Source organism: Gallus gallus, chromosome 1 (genome assembly GCF_016699485.2).
Source record: "Gallus gallus isolate bGalGal1 chromosome 1, bGalGal1.mat.broiler.GRCg7b, whole genome shotgun sequence".
NCBI lineage: Eukaryota > Metazoa > Chordata > Aves > Galliformes > Phasianidae > Gallus > Gallus gallus.
In genome coordinates, this window is record NC_052532.1 from 32,012,621 (window position 1) to 32,034,169 (window position 21,549).

The window sequence follows — 21,549 nt, forward strand, 5'->3', positions numbered from 1 at the left end:
GGGATTCAAAAATATAGCAGTAGAAGTCCACTACTACATTATCTTTAATGTAATGGAAGGGGCTTTTATTATATCAAACGTCTTTTGTTCTGAAAATGCTACCTAGAACTTCTTAACAATCTTATTTTGTCTTTTTTTAGAGGAGTTTGTTCCAAAGCAGAGAAGTGGAAACAAAGAAAGAATTCATGCAGATATGAATGTTATATTGTTGTTTGACTTAGTAGGAAAGAACAAATAAATAAATTAAAAAGCCAAAGAATCATAGTGAAATTTGATTAATTTAACAGTTTCTGTATCCAAATACCTGCTCACCTTCTGGATTTTATTTTATTTTTTTGTTGTTGTTCCATACCAATGTGTTATTACCTCTTTTCATTGTATTATTCCACTGATTAAAATACAAGTGAGGAGATGACTCTTTCAAGTCTCAACTTGTTAGAAATATTAATTTAGCTGCTAAGCACAATATTCTATAAGAATTATTGAAAAATAGTATGTGTCACCATTAGAGAGAAGAAAACTTTTAGAAACAAAAAGTTAGCCTTCAGAAAGTGTAGTATAATAAATCCCACACAACTTAAATTTAAAATCGTAATAGGGCAAATCAGAAATGAGTTGAAGAACAGCTTACGGAGGAAAACCAAGATAGAATAAAATCATCTTGAAATGCAATAGAATCAAGAAATCTGCCACAAACATCTGCAGTACTGAAGACAGTAAGGCCAATGTAGATTATCTAGAATTATTTACATGGTTATACATAGTCTGATCTCTACTGCATACATCATTAGATGAGGTGATCAAGTCTAACAGCTCGTAGCTTCCAAAGTAGAAGAACCACAATTCTGCTTCATTACCTTCACTTCTGACTGTGCACTCCCACCATCCACTCTTTACTTGGCCTTTTTCTCATCAAAGATTTCAATGAGCTAATCAAGTATATTATCACAGAATAAAATGAATCTGTCTGAAGAAAGGTAAGATCTGAAGAAATTCTGCTGGATTCATGAGCTTCACTCTCTACTGCAAAAATGAAAAAGTGTCTGTGTGACACTGAAGATAAAGTGGGGCACTACAGCCTGACTCAGATAAGATATGGAAGAGTGAGGTGAAGAGGAAAAAAGAGAGGCACTTTCAGTGGCACTGAAATCTTATTGATTGAGAAAGCAAATCTCAAGAAACTCATTCAAAATGTCAATAGAAAAACCGAGAGCAGTCACCATGAGCAGATGGTCAACACCTAACAAATGTAAAGCAACTCAATATGAAACTGAGGTACTGTTTCGTAGTAGTACATAATATACGCCTTGGCAACAGTGCCAAAGGAGCAAGAAAAAATGTGCATTATTTCTTAAATAGGATGTTGGGAACTGCAATTAATAAATTCCATGCAAGTCAATAGAAATTTTAATAAAATTGAAATTGCAGACACACTAATGCATAGGACAGAAGAGGAATCAATTAACAGTTTTTGAAAAAGAAAACTATACCTTATAAACCTATCTCTTAAAAAATATGAAGAAAATATATAAGGAACATTCACTGTGTTCCTATGTTTTCACAAATGCTTATAGCAAGGTCCATTATCAAATGCTCTTTAAAGCTTATGACTGTAAAGCTCTGATAAAATACTAGACAGTACACTGTAGTGCAGAAAGGAAAAACTAATCATATTGAGGGAGCAAAAAACTGAATTAATAACCATATCTGAAAATCATAGTTGGTCACAGTTCTCTGAAAATTTTACCTCTGACCTCTGACTTACCAGACTGCAGGTTAATAAATGCTGTATATGAATCTAAGCCTGGTGCATTGCTGAAATGGGAATGCGGTTTTGCTGTCTGTCCTGGCCTTGTTCATTTAACTTTCAGCTCGGTCTATTCTTGATTTTGCTTACGATGTGGCCTCACCAGTACCAAAACAAGTAAGGATGTGGAAGTATAAGTCAGAGGGCAGTGTTAAATACTATCCCTTTCAGTGCATTTTTAATTTAAAATATTTTAAACTGCAGCATTCTGATGCAGATGATTGCTCAGATTTTGCTTTTATCGGAAACTGGAGAAAGGTTAGAGTTTGTCTCTGCACCTGTGAACTTAAAAGTCAGCCATGTTATAAATACTCACATTGACAGTATTAGGCCAGTGTTGCACAAATGAGATTAAAAAAACCTGTGGAATCTAAACTACTTCTAGCGTCTGACACAGTCAAAGGTGAATGATTTTCAGATACCTTCATGTTACAGCAAAATTATGATTTTAGCAAAAAGACTAATTCATCTTCAGTGAGCAACTCTGTGGATGGAATATATTGAGATCCAATGGTATCCTGGGCTGCATCAAAGGAAATGTGGCCAGCAGGTCGAGGGAGGTGATCATTCCCCTCTGCTCTGCATTGGTGAGTCCTCATCTGGAGTACTGCATCCAGATGTGGAGTCCTCAGTGCAGAAGAGGCATAGACCTATTGGAACAAGTCCAGAGGGAGGCTACAAAAAGGATCCAAAGGGTGGAACACCTCTCATATGAGGACAGGCTGAAAGTGCTGTTCAGTCTGGAGAAGAGAAGGCTGCGAGGTGACCTGACAGTGGCCTTTCAGTGTCTAAAGGGGAGCTACAGGAAAGAAGGGGACAGACTCTTTAGCAGGGCCTGTGGTGATAGGACAAGGGTTTCAAACTTAATGAGTGTAGATTTAGGTTGGCTGTAAGGAAAAGGTCTTTTATAGTGAGAGTGGTGAGGCACTGGAACAGGTTGCCCACAGATGTGGCAAATGACCTGTTTTCAGAGACCTCCAAGGTCAGGCTGGATGTGGCTCTGAGCAACCTGATCTAGCTGTGGATGTTCCTGTTCATTGTAGGGGAGCTGGACTAGAAGATCTTTAAAGACCTCTTCCAACTCTGAGGATTCTATGATTCTATGATAATATTCTACTATGGATGAATACTGGAAAAGCACAACCTTTCCTTTTTCGATAGCTTCAGAATCTCACCAAACAAGGTTATAAGATGATCCATATGAACAGGGATTTTATGGCTTCTGTAAGCATCCTAATATGTGTCAATTTCCTTTTGCTTCCAGAAAATACACATGAAACAGGAGATTTTTTGCCCTTACGTTGTCTATTTCAGTGAAAATGTACAGTTAGGTCCTTTCCTTTTTCAGCAAGAAACTGCTGTTTAGCCTGAGTTGAATCCTCCTTGGCTTTTGCTATGGCTTTAAAAAGAGCCATATGCCATGTTGGCTAGTTAACCCCTTCCCTTCCTCTCTTTTTCTTTCTCTCTTTCTCTTTCTCTCCTTCTCTCCCTCCTTCCCTCCCTCCGTTCCTTCCTTCCTTCCTTTCGTCATTATTATGCCTATACTAAGGTTACTTTTTCATCTTTTCTCTTTGTTCCCATTAAATATAGTTTATCCTGACACTATCACAATTTCATGGCTATTTGCTTGTGTGGTGAAAAGCTTAGCCATTTAAAAGAAGAAAATACTTAATGTGACAGCAAAACAGGTGAAAGAAAGGATATTCACACTACTGAGTTTAATTTTAGCTGACTAAAATTTTACAACTCTGAGCAACATCGTTGTATTTTTTTTTTTTTTTCCAAAGCATGGCTTTTGGAACAGTGAAACACTATGTTTTGTTGGCAAACAGGTACAAGAATGTAAATCTTTTATCAAACTCAGCTAAATACTTCAGGTTATATATTGTTTATGGGTTAATCAAGACATTCCACACAAATCTGTTTCACTTTAATAATAGTCTGGAACTTTTCTCCACACTATTCCATCCAGCACAGTCTTCACTGTTCAGATCTGGCTACTGTTATGGTCTAATTAGAATTAGTCTCTCTTATAGAAAAGCTTAGATGCTGTGTGTGAATACGTCAGTGCTATAAATATTATATAGAAGGCTGTCTAAAGATCTTCCTTCTTTCTCTTATTATTCATCATAAGGATGAAATTTAAACACTGACTCATCTCTACTCATCATCAGCCTTCCTTGGCAAGCACAGTGCTTGGCACAGCTGTTTCTCAGTGCCAGGCTGGGAGTGATAAGCTCTGATTGTGTGCTCAGCTTCACAGAGCTGAGTTCAGTTACACACCTGACCCTGGGACCATCTAGGGGATTAATTTGCCCTACAAATGACAGGTCAGTCTGATAGGTCAAAGGATTTTGTTGTGTTTTAAACACTTGGGGTACGTGCCTGAACACAGCAGAGGGAAAGAACGTTGGGTCACCCTCCCAACGAAGAGGTGGTGAAATAACCGGTGGTAAACGTTTGATAAGCATTCCTGCCCTCTCGTGGTACAACTGTGCTAAATGTATTTGTTGTAAATGTAAGTTTGCAAGCAGAATAAAGACCAGAAGAAGAATGTAGCCAAATATAGTTTCTCTAGAAAGCAAGACTCATATTTTTCCACACACGTTTTGGTATCCAAATTTCAGGAGCGCTTTCTTGTCTCTCAACTTTTTCCTGCATCAGGTAAGATTCTTAGAGATGTTTAAACTCCAGCTATAAAAAGATCTGCCTCATGTTCAGCCAGATCTGTGGATAAATTCTTTGTATGAGTAAGAAACAGGATTTTTTCACTTTTATGACTACTCAGATCTCTTATTTTTATTTTCTAACCAGAATCAATTTTTAGTAGGTGTAGGGAGATTTTAGAAATCACAAGAAGATGAAATTGAGAAAAAAATGTTTTGATTGTTATTACATTGCTCTTAAGTATCTTACAGCAGCATACATTACATTATGCTGGAGTGCAATGCACTGTTACTTTATTCCTAAAATAATTCAGAAACTATCTTAAAGCCATGTCTACAAGTAATCCATGATTTTATTTATTAAAAAAAAAAAAAAAAAAAAAAAAAGAGAGAGAGAGAGAGAAGAGGAAGGAGGAGAACATTATGTTTTCCTGATAGCTCCAAAAATGGTACTAAGGAAAAACAGAACTATTTGGAGCTCTAGATACAGCCACATCTGCACATCAGAAATACAGCTTACACTGCATTTGTCTTAACCAGAAATGTATCACACACCTACCCCAACCCTATTAGCTTGAGTTGTGTGATATGGCAAAGACAAATACAGACATAGACAGGCCTAGCAAAGGCTACAGAAAAAGGGGCTGAACTAATTTTCCTGCTGCAAAGATTCTGCTTTGGCCTTATCGTACTGAAGGATTATCTGAAAAATGTTTGTACCTGGATATGTTCAAGAGGATGTGCAAAACTAAAAAAATTAGCAAAGCAAATGGAAGACCAGACATAAAATAAAGCAATATAGCATTGAATTAGAAAAAACCAGCCTGCAACATGTCTATATTCATTTCATAAAATTCTCCAATTATATTTTTATATTTTTAGAAAAAAATGGCAAGCTAAGCAAAAACTGTCTGGAAGAAGGCAAGAGAACTTTTCTGTTGCATGTAGGAAAGAAAAATCACTTCAGCTCACAGCTTGAAGGGGTTTTTAAACAAAAGAAGGAAAAAAAAGTCATGAAAATATTGTTTTTTGGTAGACAGTGTGATAAGAAACCCAGCAAAGAAATTGAATGAAGAGACAAAAGTTGTACGCATTGCAGTGAAGGATAAATTTTCTTCCAAGCTCATTGCTGTGACTAGACACAGTTCTGTAAGACACAAATCTGTTTTTCTTTGAGTTGAACTTATTTATGCATTTATATCCAAAAGCTGATTCATTCACAAAAAAAGGTTCTGGGCCAAGGTTTTCAAAAAGGACAAATGATTCTGAGATCTCAAGTCCAAACACCTCAAACAAAGTTTATTTTTGCTCACATAAAACTCCCAGGTGTTGAAGCTGGAAATGAATGTACGCAAAACACATGAGCCACCTGACCCAGGAACTGAGTTTAAAGAATACAGCACATAACAACTTTACCATCCCTTGTAGTGTAAAAATGACTGTGAAATACTCATCCCTGAGATTCATTACTGCTGGCAATAACCATTTCTAAGCCACAAGATTTTAAGAAGATTCTTTTGATTTGCTCTTTTCTGTAATTAGGTTTCATTTCTGGACTGTTAGAATTTCTCTGTTTATGGTTCAATGTATTCTTCTGGGTAGCTATTTAAAAGAAAGATACAGTTACATACAAGGGTTTCTCTGAAAGTAACACCTCCTATTTTCTTACATTAGCCCATGACATCAGAGGCAGATGTTGGTGGTATGGAAATAGATGCTGAACCTTCCCACCGATATTCTATTACATTTTGCTGTGTGATAGATGGCAGCAGAGGGGCAGTCTGACAAAATGGTGTCTGAGATGGAAGTGTGGATGAAGCAAAGGTGTGTCACTGAAATCCTTCCTGTGGAAAAAAATGGCACACACTGACATGCATCAGCATTTGCTGAACATTTATGGAGATCAAACAGTGGATGTGAGCACAGTGAGGCAGTGGGTGATGTGTTTCAGCAGTGGTGACAGTGACTGGATCACCTCTGCTGGTGTAGATTTTGATACGCAAAGCATGCAGGCTCTTCTTCATCACTGACAAAAATGTATTGCTAACTATGTTGAAAAATAGTATTTTGCAGCTGAGAATTTGCTCTATCAACAAGTGTCATTATACTCTTTGTATCTGCTGTAGTTTCCATGGGGGAAAAAAAAAAAAAAAAAACAACAACAATGAAACATCACTTTCAGAATGACTTGTGTATGTCATGAATACATCATAATTATGTTTTGCAATTAATTATCCTCTGTGTTGGAAATAACATGTACCATAATGTGTTTGTACTATCTATAATTCCTTATTTGTGGGATAAAATACATACCACTTATCTTTTTATGTCAGTGTTACCTATCACTCCTAACTTGTGGGATGCCTCAAAATTCAGGCTATTCACTGATATCTGACACAATGATGCTGGTGCTGGGTACTCCCTGGCCACGGGGTTGAGGTTCCCCTGGGGCAGCTCTGGGCAGGAACAATCTCTGACTGGGACACTGAGGTCCTTCCCTCACCACCAACACCTTTGTGTCTGTGAGGACAATCCTTTCACAGGCTGGTGGCTGCAATGAGGCTGTAGGAGAAGCTGAGCAGGTGGCAGTGGAGTTTCCCCATCTAACAGAAAAGTTTTAGCCATTTGGCTTCTTGATATTCAAGGTCATCCTCTGAAGTTTCTCACTCATGACAGGAAAGTAATTCTAATAAATATCTTACAGATTTTTATGTTTTCTGGGGAAAACAAAACAAAACAAAACAGAAGAAAACCCATATCATATTAAGGAATCAATCCTTGCTGATGGAAAAAACCACTGGAAAAGAAATTTTTTAAGCAGACATCATTGAATATTCCTGGTCCTGTACCTCCTAGCTGCTATAATGAGAAGTTGGCAGTGACATTTCTATTGAGCAGTAGAGTGAGGCTGTGTTGTTATTGATTTCAGCTGGAAGAGGAGTATAGTGGAATCTTCAAGGAAAGGGTGGTTATGATGCTTAATTTTTATGACTTTTGTCAGTATTTTACCTTCCAGCCAAAAGTAATTCTATTCAGACACTACAATTAGCTAAATCTTATTTTTATCTTAGCTCCTCAATTAAAATTGCATTACCTTCACAGAGCCTTATTTTCTGTTGGGAGCTGTACAGTAAGTTTCATATTTGTAAATATTTTGACTCATTTAACTATATAAATGTGCCTCAGCACATTAACATTTGTACTGCTACAAACAGTGTGTTCACATTTTGACCATCAAATGCCAGTCATTTTTAAGAGAATTTTTATGTACAACAGATACACTTGATCATACAGACTGCAATTTTCAATTGTACTCGAACAATGTCCTAACAGTGATCCTATGAGGCCACTATGTGGCTGAGATTTTACTGGTTATTATTAATGACCAGTACTAATAGTTTTAGAGCAACCATGTTGTTTTAAGAGCAGATTTCTTGTCCATTCTTTACACATTAATATTTTCAGAATAGGTTATAAGGCATTTAACTTGTTTGCTTATATTAACTTGTCCTCATTTTCTTTTTGGCACAATAACTCAATGTTTTGAAATAGTGAGTACTGTTCTGATGATCCATGGGAAACACAACTGGGAGTAAGAAATATGTTTTCATTAATCTAGATCTGCATTTGGTCTCATGAAATACCATAGTTACCCCTCCTGCTGACTTCTGGTTGTGACGGATTATAGTAGAGTGTTTTGACTGGGAGTCTAGTCCCCAGTAGAGACAAAATGTACCTCAGTTCAGCTTTCCTTGTGTCTGTACAGGAAGATAGCCAAATCAAAATATTTAGTTTTCAGGCATTTGATCTTTAGGGAAAATGAAGTAAAACAAATTCAGTTTTCTATGGAAAGCAGACAATTTTTTTTTTTTTTTTAAAGAAAACAGTTTGATCTAAAGCCCAACTTTCCATTGAAAGAGAGTTTTCATGCAAAATGTTCAAGCATCCATAAAATACAGTAATAAAGATAAATTAATGGAATGTAGTGTTTCAGACTCTTTCTCATGTGCAGGCAGACACACACACACACATCTACATGCGTCTACATACCTTAATCTGAGATGGGCAGATTGCTCCCCTTTTAGGGAAACTGCAGTATCCATTTTATTTGTCATTTAAAGCATCAGGAAGAGAGTGAAAATATGTTTACTATGTTATAAGTTTTAAATAAATATTTAAAAAAATTCTGCAAGGTGCACTGAAATCAACATCATTATCATAATTGTTCCCTGAGAGTCTGCTTCCTAGCCTTTAGTGTTGATAACTGCAAAATATAACTGAGTTTGAATAACATTTTTTTTAGAATATTAATTTATTGAACAAGCATGAGTTCTCTAATAATTTTATTTTAAGAAGAAGGACAAATGAGAGATGATTATGGTGTTCCCTGTGCTGGTTAATGAGACAGAGAATGGGCTCAACTTCAGATTTATCATATCTGGAAAACCACAGAATCATAGAATCGTTTGAGTTGGAAGGGACCTTTAAAGATCATCTAGTCCAATTCCCCTGTGATGAACAGGAACATCCACAGCTAGATCAGGTTGCTCAGAGCCATATCCAGCCTGACTTTGAATGTCTCCAGGAATAGGGCATCTGCCAGTTCCTCACCATCCTCACTGTAAAAGACTTTTTCCTTATATCCAATCTAAATCTCCCCTTTTTAAGATTGAAACCATTTCCCCTTGCCCTCTCACAACAGACCCTGCTAAAGAATCTATCCCTTTCTTTACTATAGCCCCCTTTTAGATGTGAGGATCCCTTTCTTATAGCCCCCTAGTCAATACGTTATTATATCTAATACAGCAAAGACATTGCCGCTCTCATGTTTTACAACAGCAATGTCCAAGATAATGTCTGGAAAATTCATGAAATAATAATCTATATATTACAGGTTCTGACAAGACAACAGAAAAGATTATAAGCAAGTATGTGAACCATTTCTATTATTTTCAGATATCTTAGTACAGCAATAGCCCTGAAACACTTCAGAAACCAAACATATTGTCTTTTGCTCATTTTCACACAGAGAGATTCCAAACATACCATCCTTGTACGAAGTAAGAATAATTATTTGCTGCAGTGAGGGATGGGACTCCTTTCCAGGCAGCTGTTAGATGATCTTTGTTTTGATCTTAATAAACATAATTTTTCATACATTAGATGAAAAGACTCAAGACAGTGAAGCAAAGGGCTGGCTGCAGATGCACATTTATTGTATGGACTAATTAGCAAGCATACAGGGAATGAAATAAAATCAGTTTAGCTCATTATATTTTATGTACCTGGGATTAATAGAGAGAGTTCATAGATTGTATATTTTTTTTAATGCTAAGTTTAGGATGATTTGTTTTGAAATTAGATGGTTAGTATCAGTCATTTTGTTCTGTGGAAAGGATCATAAAAATATTTTTTCTTTCTGGAAGAATGTTTGAAAAATTACATAAACATACATCACAAATATATGAACTTTATTAAAAATACCTTTAAATCCAAAAATATAATGTTAGTAGTCAACTTCCATTAGGTTTTACATATGCAAGCTTGTAAATACTCTAGAATTGTATGCAATTAGGTGCTGAGATGAGATTTTTTGACCAGCATATTTTTTGTTCAGGCTTTTCAAACACCATCCATTTGCTGACTTTATATGCATAATTAGAGTTATGTAAAGAACATTTCCAAATATTCTGGAAAAAGGTAGAAAAATTCATAATGGGTTCAATTCCTCACCACAGTCTTCCTGAAGCAGAATCATTTCGATACAAGTTGCTGTTTTCTTATTTGATATTATGGGGGAATGGGAAATAGATTAATGCTCTCATAAGCTCCATTAGTTTTGTTTGACCCTGATACAGTTTCACCTGAAAAAGGACAGTCACGGGCAATTTTTTTGGCTGGAAAGGAACAGGCTGACTCAGGAAAAAATGCTCTCCCAAACCTTAATTGGATGGTTGCACAGATTTTAAAGTAAAATATTTATTTATTTTCAAGTTTTATTATGCATTGTCATCCGCCCAGCCCTACGCACCTTCCTTTTGCAGAATAAGATCTTCTTTTTTACTAATCTGAACATAATGAACATTCTCAGGATACTCCCAAGTGGGAAAGTTGCTGAAAATAATACAAACTATGAAGGCAATTCCTTATTTTCAAGCAAACACAGTCAGCAACTTGCCAAAATAGAGAAATCTGAAGAATCACGAACACCGCAAGTCTCATCAAAAGAAAATTTGAAGTATTTTTTGAGATAAGAGTTGGAGTACAATGACTGTAAAGATCACTCCGGAACAAGGTAATCTCTAACTGAATTATGTATTTTTTTTTCTGTTGAAGAGAAAATCACAAACATTTTATTACCTCTCTCCAAGGTTATAAATTTCTCATTTGTAACAATTTTTCTTGTTGACATATGACCCTGTTCTACCACATCAGAAGAAATACTGCTGTCATTAGTACAAAGCACCATGAAGTACAAGCTCTAGCATGAATCCTGCTTTCTTCCAGATAGCACCATTTTATTCAGCAAACCTCCTTTCTCCATGCATTCTGTAATAGATACCTGTGCCAGTAATATAAAAAAGATTTCTCTCCCGCAGAGCCTACACTGCTAGGAAATACTAAGCTGCAAATTTTGTTCTATCTCGTATATCAGTAGACCTGTTTAATAACTTTCAAATGGATACACCTGTGCAACTCTGTTGAGGGAAGTAGGGTGATAGTGCCATCCGTAGAGGGCTTAATTTGGAATTGTGTTGCACAGATGTAGTTGTGAGCTCATTTGCCTTTGCAGAATATTTGTAACTAGCAATAGTATGACATGAAAAACAACAACAAAAACCACCACCATAGAAATCAACTAATTCAAAAAAATATCTAGCTTGAGTCTAAAGAATACAGAGGTAGCAGTAAGAATACAAAAATGAATAAAACAAACAAACAAAAAATAATCAGCAAAATTTATTTGTAAACTGAACAATTTGATAACCAAAGGCTAGAGACTGAACTGTTGATTAGTCTGTACTGGACCATTTTTTACTACTGAGGAAACAGATTTGTTTAAAATCTGAAAAATTAAATTCATCTTAAAGGAAGGCTTGATGAATATATCAAACATGACAAAAAGTAGATTTAATGTTACCTTAATATTATGGCTGCAGTCACTGCAAACATCTAGAAACATTCATTATGACAATTAATCTAAAACTTAGTTTCAGGAAAAAAATTTGCTTGAGAATGAATTATATAACGATTTGTGTGCTCCTGTGAATAACGACTGCACAGCCATAGGGTAAAGAAAACTGGTTCTTCTAAAATGACTATAAAGTTATCTTCATTAATTGCCTTAGACAGTGTGGTCCTAAGTGGTACTGCACCTGTGCAGGTTATAAAATGTGGTCAGAGCATTTGATTTGCATCTGTCTGCATAAACATACCCTTGACCTCATCAAGGAGCTACACAGGGCTTTGTAGAGTCTGCACTGCAGCTAATTTATGAGTTAAGTCTACCAAGCTAAATATTTGCTTTGAAAGTAGTCACGAATACAATTGTACTTGATCAAATTAAATTTTAATAACTTTTCATTTATTCAGGAGTTAAGGCAGGCATTCTGACAATGTGTTTCATGGGCCTTTTAGGAGATATTTTTTAAGTAAAATAATGAAAATATTTGTGTGAGTATACAGTAGCTGGAAGCCTTATGCTTTTATAATTGTACAATTTTATTGGTACTAATAGAGCTGCATCACATAATACAGTCTTCCTATGACTTTTGTAGGTACGATACCAATTCTGAAAGTCTAAGGTCATTATATTTGTGTATAAATTGTGATCAGATTCACCGATGTCAGAATTGTCAAGGTATTTCACATAGCACTGTCTTCTGCAGCTTTGGTGAAAGGAATGCTTAGGTTTTCAATAGATGGAAAAGTATCTAATTTCCAAACAATTAATATTTTCATTATTTATGCATATCCATCTGTATGCTAGCTGTTTTTAGAACAGCGTAAAATGATTGCTGTAATAGCTTCCATGTAAAAAATTTGTTTGAAATATGGATGAGTTTTAAAAATGTGGTTTTGCTTATCTACTCATTTTACCTTGCCTTCCCGGGGGGGGGGAAAAAAAAAAAAAAAAATCGTTCTTGTAAGGTCTTTCCTTGCCTTCTTTGATTTGTATTCCTATGATCTTTTTATATACTCTGACCTTTTTATTAAGGCTTCCTTCAGACTGAATAGCTAACATGATATACTACCACTTGTTGCTTGTCGAATAAGCATTTGTTTTGTGCCCATAAAAGCTGACTTGATTTGTACATAGGCACAACTTCTGATAGAATCACAGAATGGTTTGGACTGGAAAGAACCCTTAAGATCGTCTAGCTCCAATCCCCCTGCTATAGGCAGGGATAACTCCCTCTAGACCAGGTTGCTCAAAGCCCCATCCAGCCTGGTCTTGGACACTTCCAGGGAGGGGACACTGCTTCCATCTTCCAATCCCACCACTGTGAACCCTTCAATTTTCCAAACCCATCCCCTCTCTTCAGTCTTGCTTTCCTATTGACATAACAATCAGACTACCTGCATCTAAAACATTACTCCACTATCTTTCCCAGTATCTCTCTTGTCTAAAAGGAATCTAGGCCACTGCTGCGATACAATGTAATTCTGTAACACTATGGAAAGTGCAGCAAGACAGCACAGTAGCAAAGTCCCAAGCTTCAGCAAGTAAGGATATGCTCAAACACAGCAGTCACAGACACAGAAACAAAGGAAAGAACCTGCTTAACCTTGAAAGGCCTCAGGTACACGGGGATCTCCAGCAAGACTGCCTACACTGCCAGGCATTACATGAGGTCTGGGAAGGGGTGGATCGTGGCTCTACCCCTTCAGTCACTCAGTGCATTGCACACACCAGAGCTCCTCTGGGTTGGCCCTGCATTCCCACCAGATGCTTAATCACTGGTTCAGGCTGTAACTTAGCATTATCACTACACACAAAAACTGCTTCTTATCTATTTCTGTCACACTGTTTCCTTCTTCACTGCTTACACAGATCTTCTGTTTCCCATTTTAGACTTTGGCTCTAAGCTAGAAGTTTACCTGCAGAATAAACTATCATTTGAACATACATTTGCACCTCATCTGATTAGCAGGACTAGGTTTACTGTAATTTCTGGCACATGTAATTCATATAACTACTTCTCACATCTTGCTATACCTCTGTAGAAATAAAGTGCCAAATGATCATAGGATCATAGAATCATATAACGGCCTGGGTTGAAAAGGACCACAATGATCATCAAGTTTCAACCCTTCTGCTATGTGCAGGGTTGCCAACCACTAGACCAGGCTGCCCAGAGCCACAGCCAGCCACATCCAGGGATGGAGCATCCACAGCCTCCTTGGGCAACTTGTTCCAGTGTGTGACCACCCTCTGTGTGAAAAGCTTTGTCCTAATATCCAACCTAAACCTCCTCTGTCCTAGTTTAAAACCATTCCCCCTTGTCCTATCACTATCCATCCTCGTAAACAGCCGCTTCCTGTCCTGTTTATACGCTCCCTTCAAGTACTGGAAGGCCACAATAGATCTCCCTGGAGCCTTCTCTTCTCCAAGCTAAACAAGCCCAGATCCCTCAACCTTTCCTCACAGGAGAGGTGCTCCAGCCCTCTGATCATCTTAGTGGCCCTCCTCTGGACCCACTCCAAGAGCTCCACATCCTTCCTGTACTGGGGGCCCCAGGCCTGGACGCAGTACTCCAGATGGGGCCTCACAAGAGCTGAGTAGAGGGGGACAATCCCCTCCCTCTCCCTGCTGGCCACCCCTTTTTTAATGCAGCCCAGAACACAGTTGGCCTTCTGGGCTGTAAGCACACACTGCTGACTCATGTCCAGGTTCTCATCTACCGGGACCCCCAAGTCCTTCTCCACAGGGCTGCTCTCAAGGAGATCTTCCCCCATTTTGTATAATTACCTGGGGTTTCCCTGACCCAAGTGCAGCACCCTGCACTTGGCCTTACCGAACCTCATTAGGTTCTCATGGGCCCACTTCTCCAGCCTGTCCAGAAATCTAGACCTAAACATTTGTTTTGCAAGGTCAGATGACTTAGAATCATAGAATCATAGAATCACCAAGATTGGAAAAGCTAATGTGTTTACTTAGAACAGGTCTGCTTACAAGAAAGAAAAAAGAATTCTATTTTTCTTATTATGGACTAGTTTGGATATCTAATGGATAATGACACAAAGACTTCAACAATTATTTGTATATTTCTAACAACACTTCATTCTCAATCTAGCATTGACGTCCATCCAAAGACATTGATAGGTCTTTTAAAATCAGATATCATAGGTAAATCTTAATGAAGTTAATCACATCATAGTTAAAATGGTGATTTTTATTTATCAAAAATTGTTTCTTCAAAAGGACTTGGACCTGGAAAAGCACATTGCAGGGAATCCGAAATAACAGCATAGTCAAATTCACTGTCATAACAATATAGACAAATTCAGGTCATAAAGTGGAAAAAATGGGGAACTGCACTTTTTGTCTCTGAACACAACTGGAGAAGAGAACAGAAACTAATTTAGGGGTGATATTTTGTATGATAGTATGCATGTGTTTGAGAAACTCAAAGTTGTGAGTTATTAATAATTAGTTATTAATTGGTTTCCTAGCTTTCTCAGAAATGCAGATGATTCAGCCCTTCTATATTAGTCCTGTCCTTTGCTATGTAGAGACACAATGAAATCATCAATTAATATTCTACAGTTAATGTTCACTTAGCCCTATTCTGCAACTAGCAGGAAGCCTGTATGGAAAAAAGGTATCTGGAAAATGGCAGGCTGTAAAGAGGAACATCAATTAATCTCATGTAAAGAAAATATAGTAACAGTGAATTACTGCCAAGAAATTCAGTAAAGTGATGCTCAGCAGATGTATTTTTAATTCCTGATTTTGCATTTATATCCAGATGTGATTAAAATCAGTATATTCTCTATGTAAAATCAGTCATATACACTTCTTTTCTTCTTTTCTTCTTCTTCTTTTTTTTTAAGATAAAGACATTATTCTGTAAATATTTATATAACTTTGGAAGACGCCAATCCTGCACATGTAAAGCGGAGTGTTAATGACAATCATACCCCTCATAAAAGTCATCTAAAATTTATATTACAGTAGCAATGAGTCTGTGTGAAGTAAAATTATGCTAACTAAGGAATCTGGTTAAGCACAAACTTGAATATTTGATTATGTAGAAATATGCTTAACAGAACAATAATTAGGACTATAGCACTTAGACTCCATTGACCATTTCTTTTTAATTTTTTTTTTTTTTTTTTTTTTTTCTGAGAGAGCTTCTCCTTCCTTCTCCTTAGCCAGCTATGGACATTATGTCTATAGTCCTGAAACACGTCACACTTCAGGTAGCTTTCCTTTTTATAAAATCAAGTTTGGGAACTTCCAGCTTAGAGAAGACAATCTCTGAAACCTGTCTAAGCTGTATTATTATTTTTTTGTTTCGATTGAACTACTGCTAAAATACAGTGATTTGTGGTAGTTTGATATATATATCTCAAAATAGCTATTTGTGGTCAATATTGTCTTGTGATTTAAGATATCAACAGACAGTCCAGAGTTTCCTAGAATGGGCTTTTTACAACAAAGCTTACCCCTATGATTTTCTTGGGCTTTTTCCCTTTTGTTACTAAATTGATTTTATTCTGTTTATTATTTTCACAGCATGATGTGAAAATAGCTAGTGAAAATAAAACAATATCACATGTCTGTGCAGTCAGGGAAGTTTTGGTTCATACAGATCTGGTAGGGTTTTAGTCTGATGGATGGCACAATCTGACTGCAGATATTTTTCTAAAGATGTAGGTTGCTCTGAAAGTAATGCCTCCTATTTATTTCCATGGAAAGTAAAAAAGATACAAAGAGCACAATAACACTATTTGATACAGCAAATGTTCAGCTACAAAATGCTATTTTTCAACATAGTCACCACTATTAACAGTGCATATTTTGCCAGCAAAGAACAAAAGCCTGCATGTCGTTCTCATACACTTCTGCACAAGCAGAAGAGATCCACATTTTTGCAGCTGCTTTGATGGCATAATTGCTAGGAAAATGTTGACCATGCAGTCCATCTTTCATAGTCCCGAACAGAGGGAAATCAAAAGGTGCAAAATCTAAATTATATGGTGTATGTGGTATGACAGACAGTCGAGCCAAGACTGGCAATGTGCTGCATGGTCATCAGACTGGTTTGTGTCCTAGCATCATTGTGTTGCAAGAGTAAGGATGTCTTCTCCTCTGTCCTGACTCTGGAAGTTCAAGCCTTCAGTTTAAGTCAGCATCATGACATAGCAGACAGAGCTGATGGCTTGATCAGGCTCCAAGAAATCCAGAAGGATCACCACTTTATCTCAAAAGAAAGCACACATCACTTTACCTCCTGAGAGCTGTGTCTTGAACTTAGTTTTCAATTGAGAATTAATTTACCACACCCTGGACTGCTGTTTTGACTACAGCTCATAGTGGTTATGCATGCCTTGACACCAGTAATGATGCAATCCAGGAAATTCACCATCAGCCTTGTATTGGTTCAAAAGATCCTGACAAGCTTGTATACAATATTCTTCTTGTTCTTGTGTGAGCGTTGGTGGGATCCATGTGATGCAAACATTACAGTATTCCAGTGTTGCTACCATCATTTTGAAGCCAATATTCAGCTCCATGCACGGTTCCTTGGTTGTAAGCCACTGATTTGCACAGATGAGCTGATTGAAACACTCTTCATTTTGTTGTGTGACAGCTGTACATAGCTGTGCAGAATGTGGCTTGTCTTTCACATAACTGTCACTCGTGCTGAAATACATCACCCACTACCTCACTGTGCTTACATCCACTGTTTCCTCTCCATAAATGTTCAGCAAGCATTGATAAATGTCAACGGGTGTAATTTTTTTTCTGCATGGAAGAATTCAGTGACACACCTTTACCTCATTCATACTTCCATGTCAGATGCCATTCTGCCGGTCTGCCCCTCTGCTGCTATCTGTTGCACAGCAACAAAATGTACTGGGATCTTGGGTGGAAACTCCAGCCTCTACTGCCATACTACAAGCATCTGTCTCTGAAAGAATAATTTAGCTGCAGTATTTTCTCATTTTATTTCTTAACAGTATTATTTCTAAACACACGAGGGTTGCTCCAAAAGTAATGCCTCTATTTTATTATATTGGCCTACATCAAAAGCTTGCTGAATGTTTATGGAGACCAAACTATATTTTGTCACAGTGACATGGTGGGTGATGCATTTCAGCAATAATACCCTCATAGCAGCTGTGAAACAGTGGGTCACCTCTGCTGGTGCATATTTTTACAAGTGTGGCATTCAGGCTCTTGTTCATTGCAGGCAAAAATGCATAGCTAATGGTGGTGACTACTGAAAAATAGTGCTCTGTAGCTGAGCATTTGCTCTATCAAATAGCTTTATTTTGCTCTTTCTATGTTCTGTAGTTTCTATGGAAATAAATAGGAGGCATTACTTTCATAGTAACTTATTTACGTATATGTCACTAGAGGTTTTTGTTTGGTTTTGTTTAAATGATGTGCTTACCTTTAAATGTTTAATTTACTGGTCACTGTCTGATTTTCAAAAGGAAGTATATGTTTTATCTCAACCGTAAAAATATGGATCTCTGTAATAAAAAGTCTGAAATAATGAATTATATAGATTTCCTATAATCCTGAAATGTATGTGAAAAATTGTTCTCTTCATACAATTCAAAATGTTCCATCTTTTTTATAGTATGAAATTAAGCATAGTGACTCATGATTCTATAAAGTTTTCAGTTAACTGAGCTGCTGCAAAGAGAACATGCAATACACAGATCTTGTTACATTTGAAGCAATCTAAGTATCCCCACAGGGATAATCACTGCTCCACATAGATGCCCCTTGTCAACCTGCAAATTATTATTTGATATACTAATAATCTTTGAGGAAGATAAACAGTTGGGAGAGTATGAAACCCAGGAGTCATGTATAAATTAATTTTGATCAGTGGTTTGTTCTGTGTAGAGATGTTGTTGATGTAAGCTTAGACATTAATTAACTGGGATCACGCATTCTGGATCTGAGTTCTGGCCATAGAAGCACAGCTCTTCTTCCCTCACTCATAATGTAAAATAACCAGTGATTAGCTGGCAGATTCAGGTATCTTCATAACTGCTTAGTTGCAGCTGCCTTTTGCTGTTCAACAATAACAAGTTAAAACAACCACTTCTGTTGTTGTTGTAGTAGATCTGTGGTCCCAGATCACTTCAGCCCTCCCTACTTTCAGTTAGTTTGATCATTTCAGTAGTAGGATATCTTCACTTGTGTATCTATATGTCCTTACATGGGAAACAGGGAAATCCTGTGTATCATGCATGAGGTAAGAAAGTGACAGGTTCATTTTTAAATAGATCATCTTTGGTAATGTATAGCTTACACAAATAGTATAATATTGCAACTTTTACCTTCACAGGAACTGCTATTTGATTCTGTTATCAAAAATGAAGCACAGTACAGAGTAGCAGTTTCTCATTCACCTTTTGCAGCGACTGAACCAAAATTAATGATTTTAAGCTCAACAACACATCTTTAAACAGGAAAAAAAACAATGATGTTTAAATCTATTTTAATTAATTCAGTGCTACTGCACAACCCATCAGAATGTGCAGCATCTGTGTCTCTGTGAAGGAATGTATAGTGTCTTCAGTCAATAAATGTTTCCATCTGCTACTGGTTTTTAATCAAGAATTATTTTTTTTCAACGAATAGTCAAATGCTTTATTTTTATCATGTTCTTGACAAGGTATTACATTCTCCCACAACTACATCTTTAAAATTTAATTTTTAAACATTTCTTTATATTTCAAAATGTTATTTGAATTTCTAAGATTGTTTAATTTTTTATTATCTCCTCTACTCAATTTACTTCACAGATACAGGGAAAATGAACTCTTGCTAAACTGTCTAAGTAAGATTTTTGATTTGTTCGTTATCATTCTGGCTTGGCAGCTAACCATTATGTGGTAAAAATTAATTTTGTGTTCTTTGTTATGCAAACCAGTCCATCTTATCTGAAAAGAGCTGTGTAAAAACTTGAAAACTGTAACTAAATGTGAAGCCATGTAGAAACCAGTTTTCACGTTTTTAATTGCAACTTGTTTTTTTGCATTCCTTTTATTTGGTATGGAATAGCTCTTAGTGCATCTCTTCTAGCTGCACTAGAAAAACTGGGTAAGCACCAAGGAGTGTGGTGGTGAGTGGACACAGGGAGGACGTTGCACATTTCTCTCAGATAAAAACTGCTGGAAATATTTGCCAGGTCTTTCCCCTCCAATTGGCTGTAGATGAAGCCTACTGGAAGAGGCGTTCCCGGTGAAGTCTATGTGCAGGATGCACCCCATATTTGAGAGTGTATAGGTCCTGCAGATTGGACCAAGACTCCATCCCACTGATAGTTAGGTTGTGGTGACAGAGAAGAGGGAATGATGCAGGCTGAGTATTCACCCAGACATGTAGATTCATCTGTAACCTTAACGTGGGATTACTGGATGAAAGTGAGGATGGAGGAAAAGATTTTCAGGATTCCTCTGTAAACTGCACCATGACACTGTAACAGTATTTCTATGGAGACAACCTCTGGAAGGTCTGAAGACAAATTTCTATAGGGCATTTCTATAGTCTGAGTATTCCCTGATTCAGAATACAGAACAACACCCCCTAAAAAAAAACAAAAACAAAAACAAAACAAACAAACAAAAAAAACCAAAACAGGGAAATAAATGTGTACAAAGCAGTTAAGTAAAATCAAAGCGTGCTGATCTACAAAAAATAGCTTATTGGAGATTAACACCACCTGTGATTTACTGTCTTTCCTGAGAGTAGTTTTGAAAGGTCAGAGTAGCAGTTCTGATTTGCCTACTTTGACTAAACTTTATCAGTTACCTAGAAGATGTGAAATGCCTGATGTGCTCATCTGGAAGAGACATTACCTCAGTGATGGATATTAGGGTCTGCAATTAATGGGACCTTTGGTGAACAATCACCTTTTCCTGTTCAACTCTGCGTCTCCATTAGAATTAAAAAGCAAGGTTAGGCTATAGTACTAAAAATAATGGTGTTCTTTGTCCCTGAGGCCAAGTGATGGCAACAAGCTCACACAGCTGAACAGTTTTCTGCAGAAAGACTGGAGCTGTGTTCATTGGGAACAGTGCTTTGTGCCTCCTTGAACAGGCTATAACAAGACTTAAAATCTAAACCATGACAGCAGGTATGCTAGCAATTAATTAATATGTCACGTCATTATTCAGGACAGTATCTTCTTTTATTTTTTTTTCCATTTGTATATGCAATGACTATATTGAATCCTCTCTCATTGTAGGATTACATTATGGTTAATTCTGTGTCATTCTTTCAGTGCATTTTTATTTCTTTTCTTCTTTTAATATATTGTGGACTGGATTGAGATCATCTTTAAGTCAACACTGCTTCTTTTTTTTCTTTTTTCTTTTTTCTTTTTTCTTTTTTCTTTTTTTAATTTAACTTACTGCAAAGGTCATTAAATCATCTAGTCTGACCTCTTGTACATCAGACAGTTGTATTTTACCTGCTGACTGCCTTCATACCAAAATCCGTTAGCATTCATACAGATAAAATAAATCTTTTCTGAAGGTATTTGGTCTTGTTATGAAAATATGAAAAGAGATCACTTCCCTGGTATTTTGATTCAGTGGAAAAAATTGTTCTTCCACTGAAAAATTGTTAAGAAGTTGTGTTTTACTTCTCATTTCAATATATATGATTCAATTTCTAGCCCACGGTATGTCTTAGTCCACCATATTAATCTTTTAACTTTGGGTAGCTCCTTGTCATTAATTAATTAAGCATGGCAGCTAAATAGTAATCTATCTAGCAATCATATTTACACACACACATGCTTACACATATATATGCATGTATTTCTAAAAGTAGTTTTAATAAAAATAATAAAAATATCATAACAATTCAGTGTC